Source organism: Bubalus kerabau, chromosome 17 (genome assembly GCF_029407905.1).
Source record: "Bubalus kerabau isolate K-KA32 ecotype Philippines breed swamp buffalo chromosome 17, PCC_UOA_SB_1v2, whole genome shotgun sequence".
NCBI classification, from domain to species: Eukaryota; Metazoa; Chordata; class Mammalia; order Artiodactyla; family Bovidae; genus Bubalus; species Bubalus kerabau.
In genome coordinates, this window is record NC_073640.1 from 47,567,743 (window position 1) to 47,591,610 (window position 23,868).

Below are 23,868 nucleotides of genomic sequence, written 5' to 3' on the forward strand. Positions count from 1 at the left end.
AAAGGAGAGTGAAAAGGTTGGCTTAAAGCTCATTATTCAGAAAACGAAGATCATGGCATCTGGTCCCATCACATCATGGCAAATAGATGGGGAAACACTGAAAACAGTGTCAGACTTTATTTTTTTGGGTTCCAAAATCACTGCAGATCGTGACTGCAGCAATGAAATTAAAAGATGCTTACTCCTCGGAAGGAATGTTGACATTACTTTGCCAACAAAGGTCTGTCTAGTCAAAGCTATGGTTTTTCCAGTGGTCATGTATGGATGTGAGAGTTGGACTGTGAAGGAGGCTGAGCACCGAAGAATTGATGCTTTTGAACTGTGGTGTTGGAGAAGACTCTTGAGAGTCCCTTGGACTGCAGGGAGATCCAACCAGTCCATTCTAAAGGAGATCAGCCCTGGGTGTTCTTTGGAAGGAATGATGCTAAAGCTGAAACTCCAGTACTTTGGCCACCTCATGTGAAGAGTTGACTCATTGGAAAAGACTCTGATGCTGGGAGGGATTGGGGGCAGGGGAAAAAGGGGACGACAGAGGATGAGATGGCTGGATGGCATCACCGACTGGATGGATGTAAGTTTGAGTGAACTCTGGGAGTTGGTGATGGACAGGGAGACCTGGCGTGCTGTGACTCATGGGGTCACAAAGAATCAGACACGACTGAGTGACTGAACTGAACTGATGTCAAATGAAACTTGCCAGGGCTTTCTTTCATTTTTATAGGCATAATGCCTTCTAAAATTAGTTTTGAAGTCAAATAAAAATTTATGGCACCTGGGCTTATGGAAATCTTTCAGCTTGAACTATATAGGTGAAAGTTATTTAACAATAACTTTTGGTAACCTTTTCCTGATGGTATTTGATATGTAATTTGCCTGTGTCTCCTGGCAATCTTTTTTTTTTTTAAATGGGTAGTCTTTACTCAGTGGGGCTTCCCTGATAGCTCAGTTGGTAAAAATCCACCTGCAATGCAGGAGATTCTTGTTCAATTCCTGGGTAGGGAAGATCTGCTGGAGAAGGGATAGGCTACCCACTCCAGTATTCTTGGGCTTCCCTTGTGGCTCAACTGATAAAGAATCTGCCTGCAATGCGGGAGACCTGGATTTTATCCTTGGGTTGGGAAGATCCCCTGGAGAAGGGAATCACTCCAGTATTCTGGCCTGGAGAATTCCATGGACTGTATAGTCTATGGGGTTGCAAAAAGTCAGACACGACTGAGCGACTTTCAGTTTTACTGTCACTTACTCAATGTCTCATGTTCAGACATCACAAAAGTCCATGTTATCACTACCAATATTTTCATTATCTGAGTATTAACAACATGCACATTCTTTTCTATTTTATTTATTTTTATTTTTTTATCTTTTTGCCACTCCACAGAGCATGCAGGATCTTAGTTCCCTGACCAGGGATCAAACCCATGTCCCCTTCACTGGGAACATGGAGTCTTAACCACTGAACCACCAGGGACAAACGAGGGAAGTCTTTCTCCTGGCAATCTTGACTGGCTTTGATTTCCTGGAAGATCTCTGGAATAGTAAACCAATGACATGGGTGGCTAGATAGGCCATTCTCACTGACACGAGTGGTGACTTCACCAGTGGACACATGATATCCTTTGTTTCCAGCTGTTTTGTATTCCTGCTGGTGCCATCTAAGGATTCAAACCCTTCCTTTTGAGTCCTGGAAATTGATGTCAATGTAATTCTGCCAGATGAGGTAGGAGCAGGTCTCCAGGGAGACAGTAGAGGAAGGAAGTTGCCCATCTAAAATGTCAGAAGCACAGTCTGGAGAAAGAGTCCAGGAGTAAAATGGTGGGATTTTAATACTTAATTAAACTTAATACTAGTCTTGGAAAAAGGGAAGCAGCAGTGAGGAAAAAAAAAAAGAGAGAGAGAGAGAGGAAAATGACAACAAGCTGCCTCCCTCAGGAATTAAGTAGATGTTTCTACATGAAAACCAGAGTTGATGTGGAAGCAAGCAGTTAATACTCTCAACTACACCAAATATTTCTTTACTATACTGATACAAGAAAAAGAATAAAGATTTGGGAGATTAGATTCACCCAGTAATAATAGAATTCATGGCTTAATGTTGCTGGCTAGGACGTTAATTTGAAAGCATTTGTGAATTTCTGTATTGGATTTATCTATAAGCCCAAGAAGAAGTGGAGGTGAATATAAATTAGAGACACAGAGTCCACTATAAGCCATAACATGACCCATGGCAAGGAATAATCCATGAGTGATGAAACTGTACTATCCATACCAGGAAAGGGCACAACCTCAGGCCATACATTCTCATGGCAATTTACAAAGCCCTAATTTGGAGCCCAAAGTAAGGATAGCCATTCTGTGCAGTTATAACTGTTACATGTATATAATGATCCTTTATTTAGTCCCTATAGCTTCATGCTATTACAACATAATAATAAAGCATGAAAAGAACTCCATCTTTTGGGGTGTCTCCCATCTCTGATATAAAGGTAAACTCTTAGCTGCCGTGTCTGTACCACATAACTAGGCTCTCTGGCCACAGCCAGATGATGAGTGGACAAGCATCCAGTTGAACCAATCTGATGCTGAGAATGAGGAGCTAGTTCTGCCTGGACTATTTCCTTGAATGACACGACATGAACCTAGAACCTGGGGTGTGTCTATCACAGCCTCTGAGGCAGAGAAGAAGAATGAAGGCAACTCTCTAGAAGCGGAGGTAAAAGACCTGGAGAGGGAATTCCCTAGCAGACAGAGGGAGAGTGAAAGAACATGAGAGAACAGGAGTCCAAAAGGTCCTTGGGGTTCCTGGTTCCAGTTCTTCCTGAGAACTGAGACTCAGCTACATGTCCTACTTCCTGAGAACTGAGACTCTGGCCTTCTATTGTACAATGAATGCAGTACCCTCCACTTACTTCTGCTAGCTTGAACTTTATAACTTGACACTAAGAGTCCTAACCAAGATGTTGTTGTTCAGTTGCTAAGTCATGTCTGGCTCCTTGCAACCCCATGGACTGCAGCATGGCAGGCTTCCCTATCCTTCACTATCTCCCAGAGTTTGCTCAAATTCATGCCCATTGAGTCAATGAGGCTATCAAGCATCTTGTCCTCTGTTGCCCCCTTCTCCTCCTGCCTTCTATCTTTTCCAGGATTAGGGTCTTTTCCAGTGAGTCTGCTCCTTGCATCAGGTGGCCGAAGTATTAGATCTCCAGCTTCAGCATCAGTGCTTCCAATGAATATTCTGGGTTGATTTCCTTTGACTAGTTTGATCTTCCTGGTATCCAAGGGACTCTCAAGAGTCTTCTCCAGCACCACAATTTAAAGGTACCAATTCTCTGGCACTCAGCCTTCTTTATGGTCCAACTCTCACATTCATACCTGACTACTGGAAAAACTATAGTTTTGACTACACAGACTTTTGTTGGCAAAGTGATGTCTTTGCTTTTTAATACGCTGTCTAGGTTTGTCGTAACTTTTCTTCCAAAGAGCAAGTATCTTTTAATTTCATGGCTGGAGTCACCATCTGCAGTCCAACATAGGCCCATAGATTTAATATAACTTAATAAACCTTATATTCCTCTTATCTAACTGTGAGCCACATGTTCCCTACCTGTACTTCAGTACAAAGCAGGTCAAAGAGATGAAGGAATGGGAGACACCGTGTTGATATAAAGGTGAGTCTTTTTGTAGAGAAAAAGATATGAGAAATATAACAGATATTGTAAAGATATAAGAGAAAAATAGATAAGATAAAACAATTAAGACCTCTTTATTCTCTGCTAGTTATATTCCCAGCCTTAGAACAGTGACTACATACAGTAGGGACTACTAAATATTTGTTCAACTGAATTTAACATCTCAAACTAATGACTGGCACTGAGTATTATACTTTATGGCTTAATGTCAGAGGCACTCCCCGTAAATGAGGAATGAGAAAAGAATAGATGCTATTCCTGTTATCATTTTATGTTATTGCAGAAACACTAGCCAGTACACTAAGTAAGAAAAAATTATGTAACAAAATGCTGTATAAAGTTCTGGGAAGATGGAATTGATTTACATTTCCCTATTCCTCCAGCTAAGTACAACTAAAACCCCTTGACACTATATATAATGTGTATATATATATATATAATGAACATAAAACTCCAAAAGATGGAGAGAAAAAGGCAACCTAACCAGGGAGGTTGGGGATGACTATCAAGGAACAACATGTTAGTGAGTTCTCTGGATTTCCTTTTTGCCTGAAATATTCCAGACTTGTAGTTAAAGAGGCTGTAACTCAGAAACATCAAACTGCACAGAGATCCCCACTCAAATAAGCTCCCCCCCCCAAAATTCTGCATTTTCAAGCCAAAGGACCAGGAAAGAGACTAACAGGACAAAAACATTTAGACAATAACTGTTCTACTTCAGCCAAACAACACAGAAAAACTGTATCCCACCTGCCTGCAAGCAGTGAGCAGGAAGTTTGGACTTCCACCCGCACCAGGCTGTACTGAGGTTGTCCCAAACCCCCTGAGAAGATACTGTCAAAGAAGGCTGAGTAGGGAGCTGAGATTTCCACCCCCAACCAAAGTAACAAGGCACCTTCACTCTCCCCACAAGGGTGGTGGGTTAAAGAGACCTAAAGAAGAGTCAGGACCTTCACCACTGCCCTGTGGTAATGAGGCAACTCCACCCCTTCTTCTGTGGTATCAGCAAAGGGCTAGTGGGGAGCCAAAACTCCCACCCCCAGCCACTAGTAATGAGGAGCTTATTTCCTTCATAGGGAGGGGTCAACAGAGGCCAGGACTTCCTGGCAGCCCAGTGGTTAAGAATCCACCTGCCAATGCATGGGACACAGATTCAGTCCCTGCCCCTGAAAGATTCCACATGCCTCGGGGCAATTAAGTCTGTGTGCCACACTGCTGAGCCCATGCTCTAGAGCGTGCACTCTGCAACAATTCAAGCCGTTGCAGGGAGAAGCCCACACACTGCAACTAGAGAGTAGCCACAACTAGAGAAAGCTCACATGCAGCACTGAAGACCCAGTGCAGCCATAAATAAATAAATAAACCTTTTAGAAAAACAGAGGTCAAGTAGGAATCTGGATTTCCACCACTGTCTTGCAGTAATGAGGTAGCACCTTTTCTCCCCTGCTGGAGCACCGTCAAAAGAAACCAGCTAACATAGAAAGTTTAAATAAGATTCAGATGCTTATACCACATAATACCTAAGATGTTGAAGTTCCAAAATCAAAAATCATTCATCATACCAAGAACCTGGGAAATCTCAATTTGAATTTTAAAAGATAATCAAGGGACTGACAGATATTTCAAAGTAGCCATTACAGAATGTTTCAACAAGCCATCATGAACAAGTCTGAAACAAATGAAAAAATTTAAAATCTCAGCAAATAACAAAAGATATAAAGAAACAAATGTAAAACTGAAAAAGCACAATAACTGAAAAAAACTTAACTCAGTGAAAAGGATAAACCTGAAGAGGACAGATGAGGATGAACAGAGGAAAGAATCAGTAAACTTGATGTTTGAACAATAGAAATTATCCAACTGAACAGCAAGAGAAAACAATGAACAGAGCCTCAGGAGCCTTGGGACTATAACAAAAGATTTAGAACTCATGTCATCAGAACCCCAGGAAAGGGTGAGGCCAAAAAGTATTCAAGTATTTAATGGTTAAATCCTTTCATGAGAAATGCTGGGCTGGATGAAGCACAAGCTGGAATCAAGATTGGTGGGAGAAATATCAATAACCTCACATATGCATATGACACCATCCTTATGGCAGAAAGCAAAGAAGAACTAAAGAGCCTCTTGATGAAAGTAAAAGAGGAGAGTAAAAAGTTGGCTTAAAGCTCAACGTTCAGAAAACTAAGATCATGACATCTGGTCCCACAACTTCATGACAAATAGATGGGGAAACAGTGGAAACAGTGGCTGACTTTATTTTTCTGGGCTCCAAAATTACTGAAGATGGTGATTGCAGCCATGAAATTAAAAGACACTTACTCCTTGGAAGAAAAGTTATGACCAACCTAGACAGCATATTGAAAAACAGAGATATTACTTTGCCAACAAAGGTCCATCTAGTCAAGGCTATGGTTTTTCCAATAGTCATGTATGGATGTGAGAGTTGGACTATAAAGAAAGCTGAGCACCAAAGACTTGATGCTTTTGAACTGTGGTGTTGGAGAAGACTCTTGAGAGTCCCTTGGACTGCAAGAAGATCCAACCAGTCCATCCTAAAGGAGATCAGTCCCGAGTGTTCATTGGAAGGACTAATGTTGAAGCTGAAACTCCAATACTTTGGCCACCTGATAAGAAGACTGACTCATTCAAAAGACCCTGATGCTGGGAAAGATTGAAGGTGGGAGAAGGGGACAACAGAGGATCAGATGGTTGGATGGCATCACTGACTCAATGGACATGAATTTGAGTAAACTCCAGGAGTTGGTGATGGACAGGGAGGCCTTGCATGCTGCAGTCCATGGGGTCACAAAGAGTCGGACACGACTGAGTGACTGAACTGAACTGCATGGTTAAAAATCCCCAAACTTGGGAAAGATAAATCTTTTATAGATTGAAGAAGCTGGAAAAATATCCCAACTAGGACAAATCTAAAGAAATACACATCAAGACACCTCATAGTTATATTTCTTAAAGCTAAAGACAAAGAATATGTCTTCAAAGCAGTGAGAGAAAAACAATGCCTTACTTAACAGGGGAAAAGCAATTTGAATGACAGCAGATTTCTCATCAGAAATCATGGAGGAGTTTCTGTCACCCAATCAGTTAGCTCGTTCGCTGTTAACACAAAGCATTGTGTTTGAACCCACCCGGGGATGCCCCCTTGACAGAAACCATGGAGGCCAGAAGAAAGTGGCACAGTTTTCAAGTGCTGAAAGAAAAGGACTCTCAACCCAGAATTCTATATGCAGTGAAAATATTCATTAGGAATAAAGTGGAAATCAGAACAGTTTCAGATGAAGGAAAACTAAGAGAATTTGTTGCTGGTATCACCTGAAAAGAATGGCTACAGAAAGTTCTCAAAACGGAAATGAAACTTTAAAAGGAGACATTTTGGAACATCAGGAAAGGAGGAAGAACAACAGAAAGAATGAAAATATGGTTAAATACAATTTTCCTTCTCCTCTTAGGTCTTCTAAAGTCTGTTTGACAGTTAAAGGAATTAGGTAGGAATACTGTCTAATGTGATTCTAAATATACACACATGAAAATCAAGACAATGATAAATAAGGGAGGGTAAACGGACATAAAAGGAGATAAAGTTTCTATACTTCACTTAAACTGGTAAAACATGATAAGTTCTACCTATATAATGTAATAACTAGAGCAACCATTAAGAAAGCTATACAGAGAAATACAGTGGAAAATATTATAGATAAATTAAAATGGAATTCTTGAAAAATTCATAGGAAAGCAGAAAAAAATAAAACAGAAAAATAAAAAGCAGAAGACAAAAAACAGAAAAGCAGACTCAAGCCCTAATACAGTTGACCCTTGAACAATATGGGTTTAAACTGCATAGTTCCACTTGTATGTGGATCTTTTCCAAGAGTAAATACTAGAGTACTGCATCACCTGTATTGGTTGAATCCATGTATGTAGAACCTCATAAACACAGAACTACAAACGCGAAGGGCCAACTGCAAGTTACATGTGGATTTTCAGCTACATAGAGCGTCAGTGCTCCGACCCTCATGTTGTCCAAAGGGTCAACCTATATCAGTGATTAGATTTAATGTAAATGGCCTAAATATATTAAAAGATTGGTAGAGACTGTTACAGTGGATCAAGGAAGATCACTACACTGTATACCTATAATACACACACACACACACACACACAAAGATGACCCACCTACATATGCTATTAGAAACTCATTTCTAACATGACAATTGTCTTAGTTCATTTGGGCTGTTATAACAAAATACCATAGAAGGGGTGGCTTATAAATAACAAATATTTATTTATTACAGTTCTGGAGGGTGGGCAGTCTAAGATGAAGGCATGATAGATTTGGAGTCTGGGGAGAGCCCACTTTCAAGTTCATAGACAGTCATTTTTTCACTGTATCTTCACATGGAAGAACGGGCAAGGGACCTCTCTAGGGTTTATTTCATAAGGGCACTAATCTCATTAATGAGGCAGAGCCCTGATGACCTAATCACCTCCCAAGGGCTCCACTTCCAAATACCAACACACTGTGGATTAGGCTGGGCTTCCCAGGTGGCTCAGTAAAGAATCTGCCTGTTAATGCAGGAGATACAGGAGATGTGAGTTCGATTCCTGGTCAGGAAGATCCCCTGGAAAAGGAAATGGCAACCCACTCCAGTATTCTTTCCGAAAAATCTCATGGACAGAGGAGCCTGGAGGATTCCTCTGAGCAAAGAGTTGGACACGACTGAGCAAATGAGCATGTGGATTAGGTCATAATATGTGAATTTGGGAGAGACACAAATGTAGCAATGAGGCAGGCATAATGAAAGTAAAAGGATAGAAAAAGCTATACCATGCAAACATTACTCAAAAGAAAACAGGAGTGGGTGTGTTAATATCAGGTTAGGTAGACTTCAAAACAAAAAACTGCCAGAGACAGAGATTCATTACATAACGAAAAAGGGTCAATCTATCTAGAAGACACAGCAATCCTGTGCATGCGCCAAATAAGAGAACTAGAAAATACATAAGGCAAAACCTGATAGAACCAGAAGGCGAAAGAGACAAATTCACAATTATAGTTGGAGACCTCAACATCTCCCTCTCAACAATAGAGACACAGAGAATCAGTAAGAATATAGCCAACAATACCATCAACCAACAGAGTCTAATCAACATTTATAGAATATTCCACCCGACAACAAGAAAATCCACATTCTTTTCAAGTGTCTATGGAACATATACTAAGATAGACCATATCAACGGCCATGAAAAAAATCTTAACAAATTTAAAATAATTGAAACCATGGAGGGAAAAGAACTTTTACAGCTGATAAAAGATCTTTAAATTGGTCAGTTATAAAATAAATACATAAAAAGCAATAACAACATTGGCATAAACTATGGTACCAAAATAATCCTATTCACAGAAACAATAAACAAAATAAAATATCTAGGAATACACTCAACAGTAAATGTGCTGGCGTTATGTGAGAAAAACCATAAAACTTCACTGAGGACTAAATCTTGTAGATATATGTAAGCTTACTTTAAAATTTATATGGAAAGGTAAAGAAACTAGAATAGCTAAACAATTCAAAAAACAAGTATATGGTGGGATGAATCAGTTTACTCAATTTCAAGACTTATTACATAGTTATAGTAATCAAGGCTGTGTAGTATTTAATACTGGAATAAATCCATGAATGCTCAGATAAATCTCCAAATACAAAACAATGCCTATAATTTCCTATACTTGGGAAAAGATACACCTGATTCAGCCAAGAACATTTTGCAAAAGAAGGGTAATGGGGTGAGACTTGCTATACGAAATATTGACATGTATAATATAGTTTCAATAATTATTTTAGGGGTAGAGGATTACACAGACAGAACCATGGAAGAAAATAGAAAGTTCATAATCAGATCCATGCAAATGTACAAATTTAGTATGAATTTATGTACTTGAAACAGTTGTTTCATGAATTTTGATAGGTTTTCTAGTTGTGGCAAGGTGGTAAATCAAGTCGTGCATCTTCCTTATATCAGAAACAGACATTCTCTGGCTGCTTTCAGAGAATAAACTGTAGGGGGTTTATTCTCTGGGGCTCCATTGTGATCCAGAAGAGTCTGGAACAGGGGAGTGTAGGAGGGGGGTGGCGGTTCTATGAAAAGCGCCTGGATTTAAGCTGATTTTGAAGGAAGAGCCAACAGAATTTGCTACTGAATTAGATGAGTGGGTGAGAAGGAGTGGATTCCAGGATGACTGAGCAACTGGAAGAATAGAGTCCTGAGCTGGGCAAGCCTGCAGAGGCACAGGACACAAGGTTCCTGGTTCAGGCTGATGCTTATCAGACATCCAGGTGAAGGCGATGAGTGGAAAGAAAATAAGAGTACATGCAAATAAACATATATATCTGTATTTTCAAGTTTTCCATAATGAATTATATTATTTTTATATTATTTTATCTGAAAAGATATTTTAGAAGTCACTGGTCGGGCTTTCCTGGTGGCTCAGTGGTAAAGAATCTGCCCGCCAATGCAGGCAGATCAGTCCCTGATCCAGGGAGATCCCAAATGCCATGGAGCAACTAAGCCCGTGCACAACAACTACTGAGCCAGCGCTCTAGAGCCCAGGAGCCGCAACAGCTAAAGCCTGCACTAGAGCCCGTGCTCCACAACAAGAGAAGCAAGTGCAATGAGAAAGAAACCCACACACTGCAACTAGAGAGTGGCCCACACTCTTGGCAACTAGAGAAAAGCCTGTGCAGCAAGACCAGCATGGCCAAAAATAAATAAATAAAATTATTATTTTTTTAAAGTCACTGGTTACGGTCTTCCCTGGAGTCTCAGTGGTTAGGATTTCACTTTCCAATGCAGGGGGTGCAGGTCACATCCCTGGTCGGGAAGCTAAGATCCCACATGCCTGTCGGCCAAAACACCAAAACATAAAATAGAAACAATATTGTAACAAATTCAGTAAAGACTTTAGACAAGGTCCACATCAAAAAAAAAAAAAAAAGTCACTGGCTATATTTTACTGAATTCAGAACTTCTGAATCATATTCATTTCTAAGTTAGCAGATTTTCCCCCTTAACAGTTCACAAGAGGTTGAGAAATACATGTGAGCTTCCTAGAGAAAGTAGTGAGTTAAGGACATGACTCCCTGGGAGCCTGGAGGAATCTTCTTAAGAAGGAAAAGCGGGCCAGCCTCCATACCACCAGACAGAGTGACAGCCCAAACCACCACTGAGACAGGATCCAGAACCCCTACGGCATTGCAAATCCCTTCTTAGGACTCTATTTGTAGCTTCTCTCCCTGGCAAATAGCAAGTAATTTAAGTTTTTCTTTTTCTTTCTTTAAGCAGAGAACTCAAAGTGGAGGAAGATCTTTCCTCACTCTGCCTAAGGGGTCAAAATGGCAGCTTCCAAAGTGGAGAAAAGGTACTAAAAGAATGACAGTGAAAAAGGCGAGGAAGCTAGAAAATAGCTGGATAGCAGCACGATATGCAATAGCCAATATTACTTTAAACTAAATTCCACGTGATACCTAATATATACAGGTATATGAAAATGCTGTGGAATAAGCCCAGGAAGGATGGGTAATGTTCCCGCAGGTCTTTCTGTAAGTAAAAACAATCAGAGCACTGGCTACAAATGGTCAATGTGTGATTGGGAGCCTTTTCAAGTAACAGTCAATGTAAGTTAAGAATCAGTCTTAGTGACTTATTCCAAGTCACTCCTTGCCATCATTTTGAAATTATTAAATGGGGCACAGTTCAGAAAGCAAACCTGATGCCTTTACGAGAGACGAGCCCATGTACCCTGGGGTGGGATCACCTCTGCAGGAGAACATTACGTCTCCTCTTAAAGCAAAATTCTTGTAGGTTTTTGCCTCTTTACTTTATATTTACATTTAAAGTTCACCTACCACTGTTTAGGAAATCCTATATTTGGGGTGCTTCTTCTATAATAAAATGTCATCATTTGTCAAAATAAAATAAAGGGGTGGGGGGGAGGAGTAGAGGCTTAGTTAGACCAAACATCCAGGTAAGAAAGCAGGTCGGATTGCACAAACATTGATTACTTGGTATTTGCCAGGGACAGAAGCTACAAATAGAGTCCTAAGAAGGGATTTGCAATGCAGTAGGGAAAAATAAAATCATGACAAAGAAGGGAAAAGGCAAGGAATGAACGTCTATTAGTAATCACTCATTTGCCTTTTATTTCATCACAATTAGGCTATGAGTCAGGAGTCCAGGTTTGCAGAGGCGAAAGGCAAACACTTCAACACGAATGCCCAGATTCAGGGGTGAACCCAAAACATTTAACCACAGACTGGTGAGAGCCTCCTGGCCAATTACCAATCCTGCCCAGACAGGTGGTGGGGAAATCCACTGAGAAATGAGCTCACACTTTGTCTTAAAGCATAACCAGAAGTTTCTTACACGCAAGTAACCTCTCTGGCTTTGGCCTTCCAGAAGCCTGAGTTCCTTATGGAGATTCTGAGTAGGAAAAAAAAAAAAACAATGGGGAAAAGCTAAAACTGAGGGGATGGAGCAGGGCACAAACAGAGGACAAGTACACATCGGGGGGACTGAATCAGCAGGTGCCATACCAATGGGGAGAGCTAGGCTTCACTGAGAGGTCCCAGCTCAGTGTGTACCCCAGAGGCTAGAAATTGAAACCCAGTCTCCCGACACTGGCCATTCTTCCAGGACCAAGCTCATGAGAGAAGCAGCAGAGCTACCTCCTTCAAAGGAACTTGGAAATGAGGTCCCTGGGGGACTGAGAGACTGAAGATGAGTCTCCTTCCTCATTGTCCAGGCACCAAGGAAGTTTCTCAGATCCTGGGAAGAAGGACGCTTTATTCACACTCCCCAGGATGAATGTGATCAAATTTCCCTCAACCCAGCCATGCTGGAATTCAGAATTCAATTTATTTTGATTTAAAGGGAATAAAGGGAAGGTTCATTTCTTTTACACGGGGGTCTGTGGACTAAGATGAATACCCTTCATAGAGATTTCACAGCCCCCTAGTCATTTATTTATGGAGCAAAACTGGACGGGGTGAGCAGAGGAGATGTTCAACTGGAGCTGTGGTTTTATAGCTCTCTGAGGACAGCTTCCTACATTCTACAAATAATGTTCTCACTCCTGCTATGGGCAGCCTCTGGACTAGCTATTGGCAACACAAACTTAACGAGGACATGGACCCTGCCATTAGGGACATCAGTCTGGAAGAAGAGGCAGATGTGCCCACAAAGGATTCCTGAGCTCCTTGTGGGTGAAAGAGACACAATTCAAGAGCTGGTTTGTCGCCATTCATCTGAGGAGACATTCCCTGCTTGGTCAGTGGTCAATAACAAGGCACTGCCACCCAGAAGCAGGTACCAAAATTGTAAGCTAAAAACCTTCAAGGCCAGAAACAGACTCAAGGGTATGCCCGGAAAATTCAGTCCAATTCAGTGCTAATTCACGGCATCCCATACTGAGAACCCAGCTCTCTAAAGGCCTCTATGACCAATAAATATTGTGAAATTATAGGAAAATTCCAGGATTCCTAACAAACAATGAGCCAGAATGGTAATAGAGAATTAGGACCTTATAATCTTAGCAGTTGTTGTTGTTTAGTTGTTAAGTTGCGTCCGGCTGTTTTATGACCCCATGTACTGTAACCTGCCAGGCTCCTCTGTTCATGGGATTTCCCAGGCAAGAATACTGGATTGGGTTACCATTTCCTTCTCCAGGGGATCTTCCCAACCCAGGGATCAAAGCCACATCTCCTGCATTGGCAAGCGGATTCTTTACCACTGAGCCACCAGGGAAATCCAAAAGTCTTAGTTAGGTTGCAATAAATAAATAAATAGAAACAGTCTACATGGAAAAGTTAAGTGCTTTTATTTATTTATTTATTGGCTGTGCCATGTGACATGTGAGATCCCCAACCAGTGATAAAACCTGTGCCCCTTGCAGTGGAAGTGCAGAGTCCTAAACCCTGGACCACCAGGAAAGTTCCAAGTTACATGCTTTTAAAACTACCTGAGATTCCCTGACCCAATATAGTGGGCCAGGCAGATATAATTTTTGTTCTTTTTGTATTATAGAGAGTCCCATTGGGAAATAAAACAATATTTAACAGGGATCAATCAAAAAGAGTTTAATAGTGAGATTATTTACGAAGTTGTGGGTGGGGTGTAGGGAAATCCATAAAGGATGGGTGGTGCCCTAGGGCCAGAAAGAAGGGTCCTTTGCCATATCTGCCTGAAGAAGCAAGGCTACTACAGAGGCCAGAGGAGCCAGAAGAACCACAGGCCTATGTGAAAAGGGCCACCTGGCAAAAGCTATGGCTTTCAATAGGGGGCTCAGCCTGGGTCAACTTCACAGAGAGAGAGCTGAAGGAATAAATACCATGGCCTCATTCTTTCCTTCCTCTGATCCTCTGCTAGGGTCCCGGTTAGCTGGATCCAATCAGACACAGAAGGCAAGGATGGTAGTCAGTGTATCTCTACAGGTCAGCCACCTGGAACAAAGGTCAGGATAGAAGAAGGTGAGGAGTAGATGGTAAGGGGTGGTAAATGGAAGATATGTGACATACTCTTCCTGAGCTCCCAAGGAAAGATAGTAGACAAATAGAAAAGATTCACTCATCCACACTATACTACTATAGTATTTATAAATATCCATCCTTTATTTCTCATCCATACTATGCAGAGAACAGGGTGGGATCACTGGTGGGCCAAACAAAGGTTTGGTTGAAAGGGATGGACAATGTGAGTTAGCTGGGGAGGTAGGGCAGAGAAAGTTGCAATTTGAACATAGGTAGGAGGCCTAAAGCTGTGGGTAGGAAATCAGCTGTAAGAAGTTTTAGACTCAGACAGGTCAAATTTCATACCCACAGAGTCAGCAATGGGGCTGGAAATAAGGAAATTAATTAAAGGATCTGTATTCTGAATGATCTGTCATCTGCCTGCTGCTGCTGCTAAGTCGCTTCAGTCATGTCCAATTCTGTGCGACCCCATAGACGGCAGCCCACCAGGCTCTGCCGTTCCTGGGATTCTCCAGGCAAGAACACTGGAGTGGGTTGCCATTTCCTTCTCCAATGCATGAAAGTGAAAAGTGAAAGTGAAGTTGCTCAGTCGTGTCCAGCTGTTAGCGAACCCATGGACTGCAGCCCACCAGGCTCCTCCGTCCATGGGATTCTCCAGGCAAGAGTACTGGAGTGGGGTGCCATTGCCTTCTCCGGCCATCTGCCTACTCAAATCCAAATGGAAAAAAGCCACCAGTCAGGTGTTCATTCTGCCCTTGAGCATATGGACATAATGTGGGCCTTTAAGGTAAGAGGATCTCTCAAAGTTTCAGCAAGCTGAATGTAAAAGACAACATAAATATATCCCTGTTAAATTTCAGAATACCAAGAAGAAAGATTTGAAAAGACTCCTGAAAGAAACAAAGAGTTCGCTGATTAAAAAAAAAACAAAACAGAATCAAACTCACATTATATTTCTCACCTTTAACACTAGACACTTGAAGACAATAGAGCAGGCCCTTCAAACTGCTGATGGGTATTTAGATCTAGAATTCTATACCTAGCCAAATTATCAATCAAATTTGAGGACAGAACAAAAGCACTTTTCAAACATGTGAACACTCAAGAGCTTCCCTCCCATATACCTCTTCTGAAGAAGTCACTTGAGTTAATTCTGTGTTTAGGGGTCTGATACAGAAGAAGACATGGAACTGGGAGGACAGGGAGGTACCAGAATGTCAACTACACAGCAGCTGAAGATGCCAGCAGCCCTATCTGGACTAGGAAGATATCAGGCTTTGGAAGGAAGGTGACCAGGAAAAGATGTGGGAGGATTCCATAGGCGTATATGATGGGACTTCATAATAACTGAGAATCTTAAAAATGCACAGAATGCAAGGTAAATAAAGAGAAAGATACCTAGAAAATTCTAGGAAAAACTAACAACTGCATCACAGAGTTATAACAAAATAATGTAAAATTAGAGCAGATTTGAGCAGAAGTCAATAGATATGAAAAAAGAACTGAAGTTCTAAGTAACGGAGAAAATAACCTGGAAGGTACATATAATGAATAAAATAGATTTCTTCTTTATCAAGAATAGAGAAAGGTAACAGCAAAGGTGGTGGGGAAAATACACAAGAAAAGTATGATCCAAATATCATGTAGGACACTCCCCTGGTAGTCCAGTGGCTAAGACTCCATGCTCCTAATGCAGGGGGCCCAGGTTCAACCCCTGTCAGGGAATTAGATCTCACTTGCTGCAACTAAGAGCTAGCATGCTGTAACTAAGACCCAGTGCATCTAAATAAATAAATAAAATGTAAAGAAAAACATGATGTGACTATGAGCAATTAGCCAAGCACAAGAACAAATTCTATTGAACATCCTTCTGTGAGTAACAAAGAGTGGGGTCCCCGGAAGCACTGGGAAGGAATGTTGTCATAGTACCTTCTTAGTTCTATGGCAAACAATACTTACTCTTTATAATGTACATGTACTTACTGCCTACAACTCTTTCCCCCAATATCTACATGGATTACCCCCTTCCTTCCTTCCTTCAGAAGAAGAAGTGAAGTCGCTCAGTCGTGTCCAACTCTTTGCGACCCCATGGACTGTAGCCTACAAGGCTCCTGTGTGCATGGAATTTTCCAGGCAAGAGTACTGGAGTGGGTTGCCATTTCCTTCTCCAGGGGATCTTCCCCACTCAGGGATCAAACCTAGGTCGCCCGCATTGCAGGCAGATGCTTTACCATCTGAGCCACCAGGGAAGCCTACTTCCTTCAGAACTTTACTCAAATATCACCTTTTAGAGACCTTTTCTGACTATTCTATCTAAATTACAAAACACACAGGTATGTGTACACACATGTAAACACACACACACACCTTGTACCCTTTCCTAGCTTAATTTTTCTTCTAAGCACAATAATCATACTGAATATTTTACTTTTTATCTTGTTTGTTTTCTGTCTCCACCTGACCCCCCACTAGAAAGTCTGTTCCACAAAGGCAGGGATTTTTCTTCTCTACTGTACTTACTTCTGTTTCCCCAGGACCAAGGACAGGGGCCAGCTCATGATAGGTCCACAATAAATATTTGCTGCATTCATAAATGTTGAATCAAGCCATAGGCAAGTCACAAAAGCCATAATTGTGTTTATGTGATAGAAATTAAATGTTATTATGCTTGGCAATGCAAAAATGAAGGCACAGCATACAGAAGTCAGGGTGTAAAGGCAAAAAAATGAGAGAGAAGGAAAGTTAAAAGTGCTAATATCCTTATATTACTATGTGGATAATTAAGATACTTTCCAAAGTTGATGAATAAGAAATATAGGTTTAAGAAGGTTATTCAAAGTTGCATGGGTAACAAATAAAACAACAAAACAGTAACGTAACTATATTGGTATGACTGAACAATACTATATGGAGGTGAAAGACACATAAATTAAGTTAAATTTCATCTAACACAGCAAAAATCCACCAGCTAATTCTAAAGTTGAGGCATTCAGACATAAGCATAGTATTTTAAGCATGAAAATAACTACAGAAGACCTTATACTAGAAATGGTTAAACATGATTGCTGTGAAATTGTGGTTTAAACTATGAAAGACTATATTGTATCAGACTACCACTTCTGTAGATAATAATTATAAACTCTGAACAAAATTTTTGAAAAACTGTTTGAAGGCACTAGAAAATGACCTGAAACAGGCATAAAGAGGTAGGGATTCAAGCTTTGAAATAAGGGAATTGCACTGGGTGAGATCTATGTTCTTATTAATTTTCCCCAAAGGCACTCCCTAGTCTCTATGGGGTGGAACAGCTTGAACTGAAACAGAGAGTCTGAGTTGACTTGAAGTGTTAGAATCTGAAGTAACCAGAGAAGCCAAAAATTGAGAGAGAAAAAGTCAGGTGGGGAAAAAAAGGAACCATAGGTTGGGGAGTCACCAAATTTTCATATAAACTCCCCTCAAATCCTTAGCTCACCCTGAACTGCAAATATGCAGGGAAATTCTAAGAAGCCTGCTGAAAGGCAGCTGCTGAAAGAGGAGAGATTTCAGCTTTCATCTACTGCAAGCAAGACAGTTTGGGCTTAGCATCCTCCCAAGTTAGAGGAATTTGGTCAACACTTAGGCTTTCCAAAGAACAAAGTCTCGATGAACTCTGAGATAATATTAATTGGTCAAGTATATGTGATTGAAGTTTCAGAAGGACCGGGTGAGGAGCAGAAAATCATTGAAAAATTAACACTGTTCACTGATGCCTCACTGGAAATAATGGCTACCAGCTGACAATGGAATTACATTTCTAAAGATGAAAACATGAAGAAAAATGATGTCAACACTGAATTCTATATTTAATGAAAATAACCTTCCCAAATGAGATGAAATAAAAATATTTTCAGATGAATCAAAGCTAAAATAATTTGTCATTAGACTTTTAATACAAGGAAATGCTAAAGGAAGTTCTTTAGGATAAAGGAAAGTGATACCCAATGGGAACTTGAATTTACAGGAAAGAATAAGCACTAGAAATGGTATATAACTTTGTAAACATACAAAACTTTTTTCTTCCCACATTTACTTCAAAAACTGTTTAAAGCAAAATAATAAGCACTGTAAGGTGGGACTTACAGTTAAGTTGCTCAGTCGTGTCCAACTCTTTGTGACCCCCATGGACTATAGCCTACCAGGCTCCTCCATCCATGGAATTTTCCAGGCCAGAGTACTGGAATGGGTTGCCATTTCCATCTCCAGGGGATCTTCCCAACCCAGGGACTGAACCCAGGTCTCCCACATTGCAGGCAGATGCACTGTGTGAGCCACTTGGGACTTAGAAGATACATAGAAATAAAAGATATAACAACAGTAGCATAAAAGATGGGGTGAGAGAGTGAATACATGGAATGATTCTATTTTAAGGTTATTGAATTTGTGAAGTGTGAAATATAAATTGTGATGTGGGAAGTAGTGTAAGGTGTGAAATGAGAATCAGTAGATGTGAACAATGGTACAATGTAATTCTAAACAGGCTTTGATACACCAAGGATACATATTGTTAGCCTTAGAACAGCCACTCACATATAATAAGTTCAGTTCAGTTCAATTCAGTCGCTCAGTCGTGTCCGACTCTTTGCAACCCCATGAATCGCAGCACGCCAGCCCTCCCTGTCCATCACCAACTCCTGGAGTTTACCCAAACTCATGTCCATCGAGTTGGTGATGCCATCCAGCCATCTCTTCCTCTGTCGTCTCCTTCTCCTCCTGCCCGCAATCCGTCCCAGCCTCAGGGTCTTTTCCAACGAGTCAACTCTTCGCATGAGGTGGCCAAAGTATTGGAGTTTCAGCTTCAGCATCAGTCCTTCCAATGAACACCCAGGACTGATCTCCTTTAGGATGGACTGGTTGGATCTCCTTGCAGTCTAAAGGACTCTCAAGAGTCTTCTCCAACACCACAGTTCAAAAGCATCAATTCTTCGGCGCTCAGCTTTCTTCACAGTCCAACTCTCACATCCATACATGACCACTGGAAAAACCATAGCCTTGACTAGATGGATCTTTGTTGGCAAAGTAATGTCTCCACTTTTTAATATGCTATATAGGTTGGTCATAACTTTCCTTCCAAGGAGTAAGCGTCTTTTAATTTCATGGCTACAATCACCATCTACAGTGATTTTGGAGCCCCCCAAAATAAAGTCTGACACTTGTTTCCACTGTTTCCCCATCTATTTCCCATGAAGTGATGGGACTGGATGACATAATCTTAGTTTTCTGAATGTTGAGCTAACCCTAACCCTAACCCTATGTTTAAGCCAATTTTTTCACTCTCCTCTTTCACTTTCATCAAGAGGCTTTTAAGTTCCTCTTCACTTTCTGCCATAAGGGTGATGTCATCTGCATATCTGAGGTTATTGATATTTCTCCCAGCAATCTTGATTTCAGCTTGTGCTTCTTCCAGCCCAGCATTTCTCATGATGTACTCTGCATAGAAGTTAAATAAACAGGGTGACAATATACAGCCTTGACAGACTCCTTTTCCTATTTGGAACCAGTTTGTTGTTCCATGTCCAGTTCTAACTGTTGCTTCCTGACCTGCATATAGGTTTCTCAAGAGGCAGGTCATGTGGTCTGGTATTCCCATCTCTTTCAGAATTTTCCACAGTTTGTTGTGTTCCACACAGTCAAAGGCTTTGGCATAGTCAATAAAGCAGAAATAGATGTTTTTCTGGAACTCTCTTGCTTTTTCCATGATCCAGCGGATGTTGGCAATTTGATCTCTGGTTCCTCTGTCTTTTCTAAAACCAGCTTGAACATCTGGAAGTTCATGGTTCATGTATTGCTGAAGCCTGGCTTGGAGAATTTTGAGCATTACTTTACTAGCGTGTGAGATGAGTGCAATTGTGCAGTAGTTTGAGCATTCTTTGGCATTGTCTTTCTTTGGGATTGGAATGAAAACTGACCTTTTCCAGTCCTGTGGCCACTGCTGAGTTTTCCAAATTTGCAATTCAAAAATTAATAGAAGAAATAACATACAAAAACATTAAATTTCTCCAAAAGAAGACTAGATATTGTAAAAGGAAGTTTGAAGGCCAAAAGAAGAAGATAAAAAACAAATCACAAGGCAGCAGACTTAAAACCAAACCACACCGATAACTGCACTAAATATAAATGAAGTATTTATTGCAACTAAACAGCAAAGAATGTCAGACTACATATAAAAGCCATATTCAACTATATGCTACCAATAAAAGATGCACTTTAAATATAAAATAAAGTCTGGTTGAAAGTAAAAGTGTGGGAACATATATATCATGTAAACAGTAAGCATAAGAATGCTTCAATGGTTATTTTAATGTCAGAAAAGCAGACTTCAAGACAAAGAGTATTTCTAGAGAAAAAATGGAAAATTTCATAATTATAAAGGAGAAATTCATCAGGAAGATATAATTATCCTAAATGTGTATATACCTAATAACAGAGCTTCAAGGTTCATAGAGCAAAAATGACATAAATAAAGGCAGAAATCAACAACTACACAAAAAATTAATTTGAAATGGATCATAGACATAAACTTCTAAGATAGACCACAAAACTTCTCTAGAGAGCAAGGACATCTTGCCCACAGTATAGATATAATGGTCACTTGAATTAAATTCACCCATTCCAATCCACTTTAGTTCACTGATTCCTAAATGTCAAAGTTCATTCTTGCCATCTCCTGTTTGACCACTTGCAATTTACCTTGATTCATGGACCTAACATTCCCGGTTCCTATGCAGTACTGTTCTTTGCAGTATTGTTCTTTACAGCATCAGACTTTACTTCCACCACCAGATGCATCCACAACTGGGTGTTGTTTTCACTTTGGCTCAGCCTCTTCATTCCTTCTGGAACTATTTCTCTGCTCTTCTCCAGTAGCATATTGGACCCCTCCCAACCTGGGAGGGTTCATCTTTTCATGTCATATATTTTTGCCTTTTCATACTGTTCATGGGGTTCTCAAGGCAAGAATACTGAAGTGGTTTACCAGTACTCTAGAGAATAAATGGGTTTTCTGAGTTCTGTCAGCCACTCTTTTAACAGATTAATCAAACCCAAGGATATGGTTGTGGGAACCTTCCGTCTGTAGCTGGTTTGGTCAATTAGAAGCACAGGTAACAATGAACTTACAATTGTCACCTGAAGTGGAGGGCAACCTTGTGGGATTAAGCTGTGTAATCTGACCCTATCTCCAGATAGCGTCAGAATTGAGTTGAGTGTAGGACATTAGTTGGTGAAGGCACATTGCCTGGTGGTGTGGGAAAGACTCCCAACCAACATCGGAACAAATATAGGCAAAGATCTCTAAGATAGAACACAAAAAACACTAACTATAAAATTAAAAAATTAATAACATGCACTTCATCAAAATTAATTTATTTTTTTAACCAAAAATCAGAATGCTTTCCTCCTAAAACTGAGAACAAGACAAAATGTGTACTCCTAACATTTTCATTCAACACTATACTGGAGGTTCTGGACAGGGAAATAAGGCAAGAAAATGAAATAAAAGGCATCCAGACTGAAAATATAAGTATATAGAAACCCTTATGAAATCAAGTTTAAAGAAAAAAGAAGACTACAACTTAATAATGAGTACAGCAGGTTAGCAGGATAGAAGATCAACATACAAAAAAAAAAAAAAAATCAACAAACAGAAATCAATTGTACTTCTAAGTGCCGGCAATGAACATCTGAAGTGAAATTAAGACAGCAGTTCCATTCATAATAGTATCAAAAAGAATAAAAGACTTAAAAATAAATTTAACAAAAGAAGTGTAAAACATACTCTGAAACTATAAAACATTATTGAAAGAAATTAAAGTAGATCTAAACAAATGGAGAGACAATTACATCTTCATGGATTGGGAAACAATATTGTTAACATGGTAATTTTCTGCCAACTGATCTGCCTCAATATAATCCGTATAAAGTCCCAGCTGGGCTTTTTTTTTTTTTTGGCAGAAATTGATGAGCTGCTCTAAAATTCACATGGAAATGCAAAATGACACAAAAGTGCTAAAATAATCTGGAAAAAGAAGAACAAAGTTGGAGAACTTATTCACCTCGATTTCAAAACTTATTACAAAGCTACCATAAATCAAGACAGTGCAATACTGGCATAAGGATAGACAGTTAGGTCAATGGAAGAGAATCAAGACTCCAGAAATAAGCCCTTACATTCATGGCCAAGTGATTTCCGACAAGGCTACCAAGACAATTCAGTGGGGAAAAGAACAGTCTTTTCAACAAACGGTGCTGGGACAACTGGAGAGCCATATGCAAAAGGTTGTATTTGGACAGTTACCTCACACCATACATAAAATGTAACTCAGAATACATCAAGACCTAAACATAAAATTAAAACTACAAAACTCTTAGGAGAAAACAGAGGAGTAATTATTAGTGACCATGGTTAGGCAATGATTTCTTAGGAATGATATGAAAAGCATAAAAGATAAAATTTTTTTAAAGACTGCTAAATTGAACTTCATTCCTCCCTCTAGTGGATTTAAAATATAACCACATTTATAACTATTTCACCTTTTTTGAAACAATAGTAAAAGAAATTTCTATAGCAATCACTCTAATCAGTGGTCATTTTAACAGCCACTATGGTAAATTAATTTTGGGGCTTCCCTGGTGGTCCAGTGGTTAAACATATGCCTTCTGATACAGGGACACAAGTTTGATCCTTGGTCCGGGAACTAAGGTCCCACACGCCATGGGACAACTAAGCCCGTGAGTTGAAACTAGAGAAGCCCATGGATTGTAATGAAGACCCAGCACAGCTAGAAAAAAATAATAATCGTAATCATAAAAAATATATTTATATATATATATAAACAGACTGGAAAACATTTAACCAAATAAAAATACAATAAAGACAAATTAAAAAAATTTTTTTTTGAAAAGAAGAGGCATGAGGGCATTTTCTGGAATGACAGAAACGACCTGTATCTCGAGTGTGGTGCTAGTTACACAACTGGACCGATTAATCAAAACCAATTCACCTGAAGGCTTTCAAGTGTGAGTTTCAGTGCATGTAAATTTTACCTCAGTAAAGTTTTATCAAGTGATCACTCTGAGGAGTGGTATGAAAGGAACGGAAGACGAGCCCAGTGTTGCACTTCCATCGCAAGCCCTTCGGTACTTCTAAACATTTGTAAAACATTGTGTTAATTACTGTAAATTCTGTAAGTTTTGGGAAATAAAACATTACATTTGAAGCTTCTTATTATTATCACTTCATGGAAAAGAGAAGACCAGATGACATCTTCTATCTGGGAGGGTGTCATTTACCCACCAAGCCAAAGCACTGGTCAGGCAGACCACCAGGAGATCCAGGAACAGACACATGCTCTTGAAAGCCACAGTAGAAATGAAATGGTAATCATTTATTCCCTGTTGTGGGCCTTCCATACCAAACACACAATCTCTCAAAAAATGAAAGTCAGAATTTCAAAAGCTTCCGGTTTTCTTAATGCTAAAGCTTATTTGCATATCAAAATTGCCTCAGGACAGTAAGCAGAATTAGAAAATTAAGGAATTACATTAGAAGGAAGAGAAAGAAGTAGGACAAACGTGTGAAAGTATAGAGCATTCTCCTCTGTCAC